The sequence below is a fragment of the Rana temporaria genome, chromosome 8, assembly GCF_905171775.1.
Source record: "Rana temporaria chromosome 8, aRanTem1.1, whole genome shotgun sequence".
Lineage (NCBI taxonomy): Eukaryota > Metazoa > Chordata > Amphibia > Anura > Ranidae > Rana > Rana temporaria.
Window position 1 is genome coordinate 183,270,321 of NC_053496.1, and position 12,180 is coordinate 183,282,500.

General features: G+C 44.4%; 1 pseudogene; it reads left to right on the forward strand.

Annotated features, from left to right (window-relative positions):
- Window positions 1–6,253: 6,253 nt before the first annotated feature.
- The window catches only part of LOC120910596, a 38,227-nt pseudogene continuing 32,300 nt past the window's right edge, over window positions 6,254–12,180 (forward strand).

Sequence of the window (12,180 nt, forward strand, 5' to 3'; positions counted from 1 at the left end):
TAAAAATGGAGTCATTACCTCTCATTGGTAAATTTTGTGGTGTAAACTTTTTTCTTCTATTGATTGAACTAGATGGATTTGTGTCTTTTTTCAACCAGACTATCTCTATGTAATAAACATTTACAGGTCTAGTTTAAAAAAAATTGTTGACCAAGTGTGACACGCATTCTCCGTACTATGACAAATTCTGGTCGTATTTTATTTCATAAAGTGATTTCCTATGATCATTGGCTCCATCTAGTTGCCATAATGTGGAATTTTAGGTTGATCAGGATAGATACCTCATTATGGCCACTAGATGGGGGTGACAGTCATAGGAAATCACTGTGTGAACTCCTTCACACCTAAGGGTAAAACAAATGTTAATGCCTAAGCACAATTATACAACTTTGACATGTGTTAGTAAAACCGTACATATCATCACAACTACTTTGTGCCTCCAGGTGGATTATACCGCGTTTGTTTCAGGACAAATTGGGCTTTCATTTTCTGGTAAATGGTGATTTGTCTCCTGATTTCTCTTTTTATTATCAAAGGACTGGCCCAAAATAATAAAAACAAAAAGAAACACTTATTTGTAAAAGTAGATGTATATTTTTCGTTACAACCATAACCTTCCACCAAGGAACAACCCAAAATAAATTCTCCTGCTCCTGACGATTGCAGCGATACCACATACCCTATATTGTCATAAGTATTGGGACGCCTACCTTTACACGCACATGAACTTTAATGACATCCCAGTCTTAGTCCGTAGGGTGAGCCAAAATAAAATTGAACCCTATGGACCTGGGCTGGGCCGGGGGGCAGGGTGGAAAATTCCCACCAGGTTGCAAAACGTATGTTCAAAACGGACGCTGTCTGCTGGCATTATTTTTTTTGTACAGGAACACGACCGATTGGCTGTGTTGTTTCCACGCTGCATTCTAGGAGTTGTAGTCCAGGCCTGGCTTGTTAGAGCTTACAATTGTAGCGCTATTCTTTTCACACTCTGTGGCTACTGAGATATGATGGTGCCATCTGTACAGTATTTAGGAGCAGAGTCTTCATAATCTGTGTGATCAGGGCAGGATCTCTAACATGCGCAGTGTCTCCAATAAATTGGGGCTTGTGAATAGCAAGTGAAATCCCAACTGAGAAATCTATCTCCACATAGACAATAATCGATGTATTTGAAAGTCCATGTATTGAAGAAATAACATTCAGTGAACCATCCAACACAAGGCCGTGCTCGCACTACGAGATGTTTTCTCGGGGCTGCAAATCCTTTGAGCCCCACAAAGTGGTGAGCTTCTCACTTCTACCCAGAAAAGGAAAGTCTCTATGGAGGACAGGAAGTGATGTCACGTACAGAAAGGAAGTTCCAGGTGAGAGGTGACTTGGGAGAAAGAAGAGTGATGACATTGTTGGACCTGGCAGCAGAGGAGGTAATAAGATATTATTATACAGGATTTGTATAGCGCAGACAGTTTACACAGCGCTTTACAACATGAGGACAGACAGTACAGTTACAATACAATTCAATACAGGAGGAATCAGAGGGCTTGGCTCTTTAGAGCTTACAATCTTATGTATATATTTCTCTCCACCTTGTTGGGAAAGGAGGTGACTCCATCTATAAGGATATACAAGGCTGTGTTCATACTTCAAGACTGTGGCCCGGATTCAGAAAGCAGTTACGACGGCGTATCTCCAGATACGCCGTCGTAACTCTGAGTGCGGGCCGTCGCATCTCGGCGTCTGATTCATAGAATCAGATACGCCTCAATGTTGCCTAGATACGAGCGGCGTAAGTCTCCTACGCCATTGTATCTTAGGGTGCAATATTTACGCTGACCGCTAGGGGCGCCTCCCTAGACTTCCGCGTTGAATATGCAAATTAGGTAGATACGCCGATTCAGAAACGTACGTCCGCCGGCGCATTTTTTTACGTCGTTTGCGTAAGGCTTTTTCCGGCGTAAAGTTACCCCTCATAAAGCAGGGGTAAGTCATGTTAAGTATGGACGTCGGAAACGACCGAACAGCGTCGTATTTTACGTCGTTTACGTAAGTCGTTCGCGAATACGGCTGTACGTAAGTTACGTTCACGTCAAAAGCATTGACAGTTTGCGGCATAATTTGGAGCATGCGCACTTGGAAACGTTCACGGACGGCGCATGTGCCGTTCGTAAAAAATGTCAAATACGTGGGGTCACAATTAATTTAAATAAAACACGCCCACATCATCCACATTTGAATTCCGCGGGCTTACGCCGGACCACATACGTTATGCCACCTTAACTTAGGGCGCAAGTTCTTTCTGAATACGGAACTTGTGCCCTAATTTACGGCGGCATAACGTATCTGAGATACGTTACGCCCGCCGATAGATACACTATTGTATCTGAATCCGGGCCTATGCGTTTCCTCTAAGCTCCACAAGGTGGTGATCTTATGTCTACCTAGACAGGAAGTGATGTCAGGAACAGACAGGAAGTTCCAGGTTAGAGGTGATTTTGGAGGGAGTAGAGAGGTGACGTCGCTGGAAATGGCAGAAAAGGAGGTAATAAGATCTTATTTTATATATACACCCAGTAACCCCCGTCATGTCCGTCCTCTTCCTCCATAGTCACTGTGACGTCTTTTATCTCCAGCAGATGACGATACACACATATATAGTGTGGAAACCTAGATTAACCCCTTCAGTGTCAGAACATTTCCTCACCTATGGAGCCAAAACATTCCCTTCATTTTGGAGATAAATTCCAGTAATATGTTCCTCTAAACAAACAGCACTGACAATAAATAGACAAGACAATGACCATCCTGACCATACATGGCCTACAACGGGCAATTATTACACCACACAGGCAGAATTACCCCTTCAGAATCCGAACACTCCCCCAGTTACGGGGCTGGAACATTGTCTTAATTTTGTTGGTGTGTCACCTTTCCCACCAATCACCTTTTCACCTCATAAATCTATATTAACGGACTATATGACTTTTATTAGTAGTGGGGGGTCGGAGGGGATTGGAATATGTATGTCTTTATTTTAGAAGATTCAAACAGGAAGAAAGAGGGAAATTTTCATTTTTAGAAAGAATGTCCTGAAAACAATTGTTTCCATATTGATCCAAGTCTCAGATATTTATTCTCACCATCCCCCACCATGATCAGGTAGATGGGTAACAATCACCGATAGGATTTATACACAAACATGTTTATATATTCAGAGTGGAAACATCAGGGATGATAATATTGTTCTTAATAAGAGTTAAAAGAGGAGGATGAGGAGTACACAAGGACATCGTGATGGAGAAATCAAGTAACAGAAACCCACCAGAGAGATGTCCCCGTCCTCTGTATTCCCGGGATTCCACACAGGAAGGTCACACCATCCCCCATCATCATCAGGTAGATGAGGAACAATCACTGATAGTATCATTAGGATCTGTACATTATCTGCATTGTTACCATTGATGTCATTTTTATTCTATATTCAGAGTGGAAACCTGAGAGATTCTAAAGTTGAGGTTAAAGAAGAGATAAAAGAGGAGGAAGATGAGGATGGGGGGATGGAGGAGTTTCCTAAAGGACACAAAGATCTGTACCAGGACACCATGGTGGAGTCATCCAGCTACAGAAACCCACCAGAGAGATGTCCCCGTCCTCTGTATTCCCGGGATTCCACACAGGAAGGTCACACCATCCCTCAGTGTTACAAGGTTGGTGGGACGGAGAATCTAGAACATACACTTATGCCGCGTACACACAACCGTTTTTAATGTCATGGAAAAAAATATGTTTTTCTCTATGTGATTCTTGTCAAGCCTGCCTTGCATTCACACGATTGTGAAAAAAAAATGCTCGAGCTAAGCGCGGTGACCTACAACACGTACGACGGCACTATAAAGGGGATGTTCCATTCGGATGGCGCCACCCTTTGGGCTGCTTTTGCTGATTTCGTGTTAGTAAAAGTTTGGTGAGAGATGATTCGCGCTTTTCAGTCTTCGTGCTTTTCAGTCTGTTACAGCGCGATGAATGTGCTATCTCCATTACAAACGCTAGTTTTACCAGAACGAGCGCTCCCGTCTCATAACTTGCTTCTGATCATGCACGTTTTTTTCCCCGTCGTTAAAGCTCACAGATGACCGTTTTTCATGACGTGAAAAACTATGATGTGAAAAACAACGCGAAAAATTAGAACAGGTTCTAAATTTTTAATGGCCATTTTTCAAGTCGGGAAAAATGCTCTAGAGCCCACACACGATTGTTTTTAATGACCAATTTAAAAAAAAATTCTCGTCGTGAAAAACGGGCGTGTGTACACGGCATTACAGTGACAATGTTTGGATTTTTAATGTGATCTCACAATAATAAAGCTCTTATCTTACAGATGATATTCTCTCTCATTTTCTTGGTTTAGAGTGGAGATCCAATCGATATAGAATTTGAGGTGAAATCAGAAGAAGAAGAGACGTATGTGAGGGATGATCAGCAGTCTATGGAGGAGGATGGAATAACGGGGACATTTATAGAGGAGGACACTCCTACAGAGATCAGCACAGGTGGGTCATTAACACTAAATCCATTCCTCCACCCATACTGCTCACTGATTGGTGCAGAGTAGGGCGGGGACTGGGTGATATCAGCCTGTAATCCCCTGGTCACTTTCCTGAGCTGTGTTCCCCGTCCTGTATTCCTGTATTTCTCTCGGATAATCTTCCTTCTCTGTGCTGCAGACACAATTTATGTCTCTAGACTGGATTTATGGAGATTCTGGGCTTCAGCAAAATGTTGACTCTCACTATAGGCATTGCTCACCCTAGGCACCAGTGGCATGTGTCTTGGGTCTTCTGCCCCATGCCAGGGTAAAGCAGGATCTCTATCTTTGCAATTCTTCTGGGGTCACTTGCTGTGTTTTCTTTCCTTGCTGTTCCCGGGTGGAGGGATATGTCTGTATAGTCTCAGACCCAAGTCACTGAGTGCAGTCTCAGGAGATGGGAGGCAGCGGTGTGGGATCTCTGCAACTTGTCTCCAGTAATCATTTAATCCACCACTGATTACTGAACACCAATATCATGAGTCCTGACCCTTCACTATATAATGTATATTGTACATTACATACTCCTGACCCCTGCACTATATACTTTATGTTGTACATTACATAATTCTGATACTATATAGTCCTATCTGTTGTATCTTATACAATATGTTGTACATTACATAGTCCTGACTTCTTCTCTCTTCCCTCTACTATATATATATATATATATATATATATATATATATATATATATATATACACATAATATGTTTTCTCTTTTGTTACACCAATTTTCTACCAGGTGGACATTTTATATCTGATGATGTGATTGGAGCACAGACTTTTACATGTTGATAATAATGCGATAACATTCTCCAATTTTGGAGCCTTAAACAGAAAGTGATAATGAGGGAGGAGTCAGTAACCCAATGATGGTGGTCTTCAGAATCAGTCCAGTCTTCATCTTGGTTTTTCTCCCCCCCCCCCCCCCCCCCCATCCTCACTCTCTGACCTCTGGTGGGGCTCAGCCCTGCTGTTATTCATGAAAAATACCTTATGTTGGATGGTTCACTGAATGTTATTTCTTCTATACATGGACTTTCCAAGGTAGGAGATCAGAGGACCCATTTACTAGTTACCTTAAGGGGGGAATTGTAAGATCCTCAGAGACAAAGCTGCCTCATGTGGGCGGAGTCCTGGTTTAGGGGAACCAATCAGCTCATGTCTAGTAATAATCTTTGTATTTCTATTTTAGTAGATGGACGGGAGATTAGGAAAACCTCAGAGGATTGTCTCACTTTGACTCCAGACTGTAAAGTAGAAGATGAGGACATCACACAGTATAGTCCAGGAGAAAACCCGACTACCTCAAATGTCCATCCGGCACCTCACAGTGTAGATGGACCATCGTATTCCTCTTATCCTGAGGAACCTCAGACTGTGCGGGACGGTGCCGGACCATCGTATTCCTCTTATCCTGAGGAACCTCAGACTGTGAGGGACGGTGCCGGACCATCGTATTCCTCTTATCCTGAGGAACCTCAGACTGTGAGGGACGGTGCCGGACCATCGTATTCCTCTTATCCCGAGGAACCTCAGACTGTGCCGGACGGTGCCGGACCATCGTATTCTTCTTATCCTGAGGAACCTCAGAGTGTGCGGGACGGTGCCGGACCATCGTATTCTTCTTCTCCTGAGGAACCTCAGACTGTGAGGGGTGGTGCCGTCCTTCCAACAGATAAGAGGTTTTCTTGTACTGAGTGTGAGAAGTGTTTCAGTTCTAAGTCTGGTCTTAATATGCATAAACAAATTCATACAGGTGAGAAGCGACATTCCTGTTCTGAGTGCGGGAAATGTTTTGTACAGAAATCAGAACTTGTCTCACATCAGAGATCTCACACGGGTGAGAAGCCGTATTCCTGTTCTGAGTGCGGGAAATGTTTTTCTGGTCAGTCGAATCTTCTCAGACATCAGAGGTCGCACACGGGTGAGAAGCCGTATTCCTGTCCTGAGTGTGGGAAATGTTTTTCATGTAAGTCGCATCTTGAGAGACATCAGATGTCGCACACGGGTGAGAAGCCGTATTCCTGTCCTGAGTGTGGGAAATGTTTTTCAGAGAAGTCGCATCTTGATACACATCAGAGGTTGCACACGGGTGAGAAGCCGTATTCGTGTCCTGAGTGCGGAAAATGTTTTGTACAGAAATCAGAACTTGTCTCACATCAGAGATTTCACACGGGTGAGAAGCCACATTCCTGTTCTGAGTGCGGGAAGTGTTTTTCTGGTAAGTCGAATCTTCTCAGACATCAGAGGTTGCACTCGGATGAGAAGCCGTATTCCTGTTCTGAGTGCGGGAAATGTTTTTCAGTTAAGTCGAATCTTGACTCACATCTGAGGTCTCACACGGGTGAGAAGACGTATTCATGTTCTGAGTGCGGGAAAAAATTTTCAGCAAAGTCACTTCTCGGACATCAGAGGTTGCACACAGGTGAGAAGCCGTATTCCTGTCCTGAGTGCGGGAAACGTTTTTCAAATAAGTCCAGTCTTTCCTATCATCAGAAATCGCACACGGGTGAAAAACCTTATTCCTGTTCTGAGTGCGAGAAATGTTTTTCAACAAAGTCGATTCTTCTCATACATCAGAGGTCACATACGGGTGAGAAGCCGCATTCCTGTCCTGAGTGCGGGAAATGTTTTTCACAGAAGCCCAATCTTTACAAACATCAGATGTCGCACACGGGTGAGAAGCAGTATTCCTGTCCTGAGTGCGGAAAATGTTTTTCACAGAAGACCCATCTTTACAGACATCAAAGATCTCACACAGGGGAGAAGCCGCATTCCTGTACTGAGTGAGGGAAATGTTCCTCACTGAAGTCCTGTCTTCGGGGTCTGGATTACTCGCGATGTTAAGGAGTACACTAGTAAAAACATAGCTCCGCTACTAATAAAACTGAAACAATAAAAAGGATACCTGGGACCGCCTCCCTCGTTCTGTAGCTGGGAGATGCAACCTGATAAAAATGATCTGGCTCCCCCAGATATTATACGCACTCCACAACTCCCCGATTTGGGTAAACCAAATATGGTTTAAAAGAATGGAAACATTATTCAGGGAGTTATTGTGGAAAGGAGGACAGGCCAGAATCAGTTTGCAGACTATGCAACTCCCAGTAAAGGAGGGGAGGGGATGGCGGTCCCACACCCGAGAATATATTTTTTGGCGTCTCAGCTACAACATATAGTGGGCTGTGGCAACCAAAGCTTAGGAAATTATAGTTTCGGACTGATGTTATCAGGGGCCCCACATAAAATATTAGTGGAAGCCCTGGAGGCAAACTCATTTGCTCACAAATGCCCGACTATAAAGCTATTTAACAAAGTGTGGCAGACAACGAAGGCTCTGCTGGGATAACTGAGTTTGCCCCCCCTCTGGAACAACAAGGACTTAACAGAAGTCAAGGGTATAGAAAAATCTAAAGCTTGGGAGAGACAGGGAATTACACGGCTATTCCAACTCTATGGGCCACATTCAGAAACATCAGCGGATCTTTCTGCTGGCGTAACCTATCTTCGATACGTTACGCCACCCTAACTTTGGGCGCAAGTTCCGTATGCAGAAAGAACATGCGCCCTTAGTTACGGCGGCGTAACGTATGTGTGGTGGTGTAAGCCCGCCTGTAACGGTCACCACCGTTTACGACCTTCCATCACATCCAAGACAGCTTATTGACACTCCAACCAACAGGACCCGATCCATCCCATTTCCCCAGAATCAAGACGAGACACGCAGCTCTGTACTTGTTCCAAAATGAAGACAACTTTAATGGTTCACTCTCAGCTTTTATACAGTTTTCAAGGCACATGAACAATTAACTCCCCACCCACATATCACACCTTGGGGGGCTTCAATCACATTCTTTGAGCTAATTACTAAACATTTTAGACATCTCGGCGCCAGGCTATAATTATCATGACCTAATCACTGCACATTCCTTCATTAACAGAACTCAAACAAAACACCATCACACAATGATCTCTTCTCAATCCACATCCCTAGACAGACATTCTGTCTCCGCATACAGCTTGGCAAGTTCCATTACACATCTTATATCAATAGAATTCACACAAAGCAGCATCACACAATGAGAGGTCTTTCAGAAGCAGACTCAATTAGCATGTCACTAGCCAGGGATAATCATAGAAATTAGTCACTATTGACTGGTTGGGTCACAATTAACCAACAACTTGCAATATCTCAAGATCCTGCAATATGAACTATCAGTGATGTCCCCTGTCCTGTAATTTAGGATATAATTTCTCAGTCACCCTATGGCCCTATCGGACATAAGGTGACCCTAGACATAAGACTCCTTGGTGACGCCGGTACAGGAGTACCCCTCATCCTTACAACGTCTCTGTTTGTCCCGGGTCATTCTGTTACACCGCCTAATTCAAATGGGGATGTTGGGGGCGTGTTTTAATTTGACTTGACCCCGCGTATTTTTCGTTTTTTGTGAACGGCGCATGCGCCGTTCGTGAAAAAATACCAGTGCGCATGCTCGAAAATCCGCCGCAAAACGTCATTGCTTTCGACGTGAACTTAAATTACGTCCAGCCCTATTCGCGAACGACTTACGCAAACGACGTAAAATTTTCAAAACTCGACGCGGGAACGACGGCCATACCTAACATTAGCTACGCCTCATATAGCAGGGGTAACTATACGCCAAAAAAAGCCTAACGTAAACGACGTAAAAAAATGCGCCGGCCGGACGTACGTTTCTGAATCGGTGTAACTACCTAATTTGCATATTCCTCGCGCAACTATACGGAAGCAGCACCTAGCGGCCAGCGTGATTATGCAGCCTAAGATACGACGGTGTAAGACACTTACACCAGTCGGATCTTAGGGCTATCTATGCGAAACTGATTCTCTGAATCAGGCGCATAGATACGACGGACGGAACTCAGAGATACGACGGCGTATCAGGAGATACGCCGTCGTATCTTGTATCTGAATCCGGGCCTATGAGGGCAACCTCATGAAAACATTTTCGGATTTGAGACACAAATTTAACATACCAAATAAAACGTTTTATAAATATTTACAGATTAGGCATGCCATCCAAGATAGTTAGGACTCAGATTCCCGTTCTTCTCAAAATAATCCAAACTAATATTGCGAAAGGCTTAATCTCAGAGCTATATGACAAACTGGGGGCTAGAGTCATAAATCAAACTGGCGTTTCTAAGAGCCGAGTAAAATGGGAAAAAGATCTTGGGTTAGTAACCTCGGAGCAGTGGAGTAAGAATTTTTTTTTATTTGTAAAACAGGGACAAGGCCACGTGGGCCGACAACAATAAAACATAATAGTACACGCAATGGATAAATTACACAACAGCAGAACACAACGTACTAAAGCCATCGCTACCCTCCTTTCGAGCACCCCCCGCGGACCGCCAGCGCCAAGTGACGTATGCATCACCGAGGTATGCCCGAAGGCCGCCGCGTATAAAAAACCCACGGCGGCTCTCAAAAGGGGGGGGGGGGCCCCATCCTGTGGTAGTTGTTGTAGCAATATGCCCGGACCCCACCATTTTCTCTTTTTATCCAGAATGGCCCCCAGACGGGGGTTATGTGAAATACTCAAGGTTAGAAGGACAGAGCGGAAGTGTAGCGAGGAAGAGAGAGAGAAAGAAGAGGAAAAGGCGGTCAAGGATAGAGAGGGGGGGGGGTTGTAGGGTTGATCCCTCTATTTGCAGATACCCCCAGAAGGGGGGGGGGGAAGGAATTCTTGTATACAAACCTACTCACCGGTCTGCGGTTGGTTTGGGGTGGGAGGGTACATGGCCACAGGTACACATCAGCCGAGAGCTCCTTCAATGCTTGGCCCTCAGCCGAGTAGTGGAGTAAGATTTTACATAGAGGGACTCTGGTGTCTATTGCCCCAGCGCAGAGACTGTCCCACTTATTTCTACTGCATCGCGTTTACTATACTCCTAAAGAAAAATTTGAACTGGACTTGAACCAGAAGGATGAATGCCCCAGATGCAAGGCAACAGGGGATCTTATTCACATGTTCTGGAGATGCCCTAAGCTCTTTAGGTATTGGATAGAAGTTATAAATGGGATCAATAAAATCTTTAAGACCTCCTTAGAGCCAGAGGCTAAAACTTGCCTCTTAGGCCTCGTACACATGACCGAACATGTCGGACATGTCCGACCGTGTGTAGGGCCGACCGGACAGTTTTCCGGCCTAGCGGACAGGTTTCCAGCGGACAAATGTTTCTTTGCATGCTAAGAAACATGTCCGCTGGAAGCCTGTCCGTCAGACATGTCCGACGGTCAGTACGACTCATTGGACATGTCCGCTGGCCCGAGAACCCGCGCATGGCGTCGAAGTGATTCGACGCATGCGTGGAAGCATTAAACTTCCGGGTTCGCGCACGTCACCGCGTAATCTGTCCGCGGGGAATTTGGTCTGATGGTGTGTACAGCCATCGGACCAAATGATCCCATCGGACATGTCCGCTCGTCTGTACGAGGCCTCAGGGTGTATGGAGGACCATAGAGTTCCACCAGGAGCCCTGGAAGGTGTGCTGAGGTGCCTATTCCAGGCACGTAAGTTAATAGCACAGAGATGGCAAGCGCATGCCCCTCCATCAGCTGAGAACTGGGCTGAAACTGTTAATACCTTGATCTGGAGTCAGAGGGTGGTTTTTTATCAAGCAAGGGAATTATAAAAAAATTCGAAAGGGTGTGGGCGCCCTGGTTGAGGGAAATGGGATTCCCTTTGTAGAGATCGCCTGTTTCATGAGGCCTGGAACCCTCACCATCCTAGAAATCAAAAATGTTCCCTACAAAAAGTAGCTAATGACATCGAGGACCGGATTTTCTCAAGGCTCGGCTGTGTTTTTCTTTTCTCTTCTTTTTCACTTTTGCTCCCTTCTCTTTATATCTGATGTATCAAGGATAGCTTAGATTAAGGCACTTGCTCCTTCTTGTGGCAATATAAAATTAGGCACAATATTTTTTATGGGGGGGAGGAAGGGAAGGGGGCGGGGGAGGGTGGGAGGGAAAGAGGGCTTGTAAATGCAAATTCACTATATGTACACAACCTATGTATGTGTTTATATACTTATATATTTGTATTTGATAACCTAGATCACTTTTAAGTAAATATGTGCTGTTAAATATTGGAAAACAATAAAGAAAAATCAACCTGAAGTCCTGTCTTCCTGTACATCAGGGGTCCCACACAACCCTCGGGGTGTATTAGTGAGTGTGGGAAATGTATATGAATGTTGCTGGACATGTGGGGAAGAAGCACACCCTGATATACACCTCAGATATACTCCATGGCTGATCTTCATCATGTAAGAAACAGTTGATAAGGAGATCAGAGATCACCAAAGACATGGATGAAGTGTTGTACCGTGTTGTCCATTGATAGCAGGAGAAAAATAAAAATGGAGTCATTACCTCTCATTGGTACATTTTGTGGTGTAAATTTTTTTTTCTATTGATTGAACTAGATGGACTTGTGTCTTTTTTTCAACCAGACTATCTCTATGTAATAAACATTTACAGGTCTAGTTTAAATAAATTGTTGACCAAGTGTGACACGCATTCGCCGTACTATGACATATTC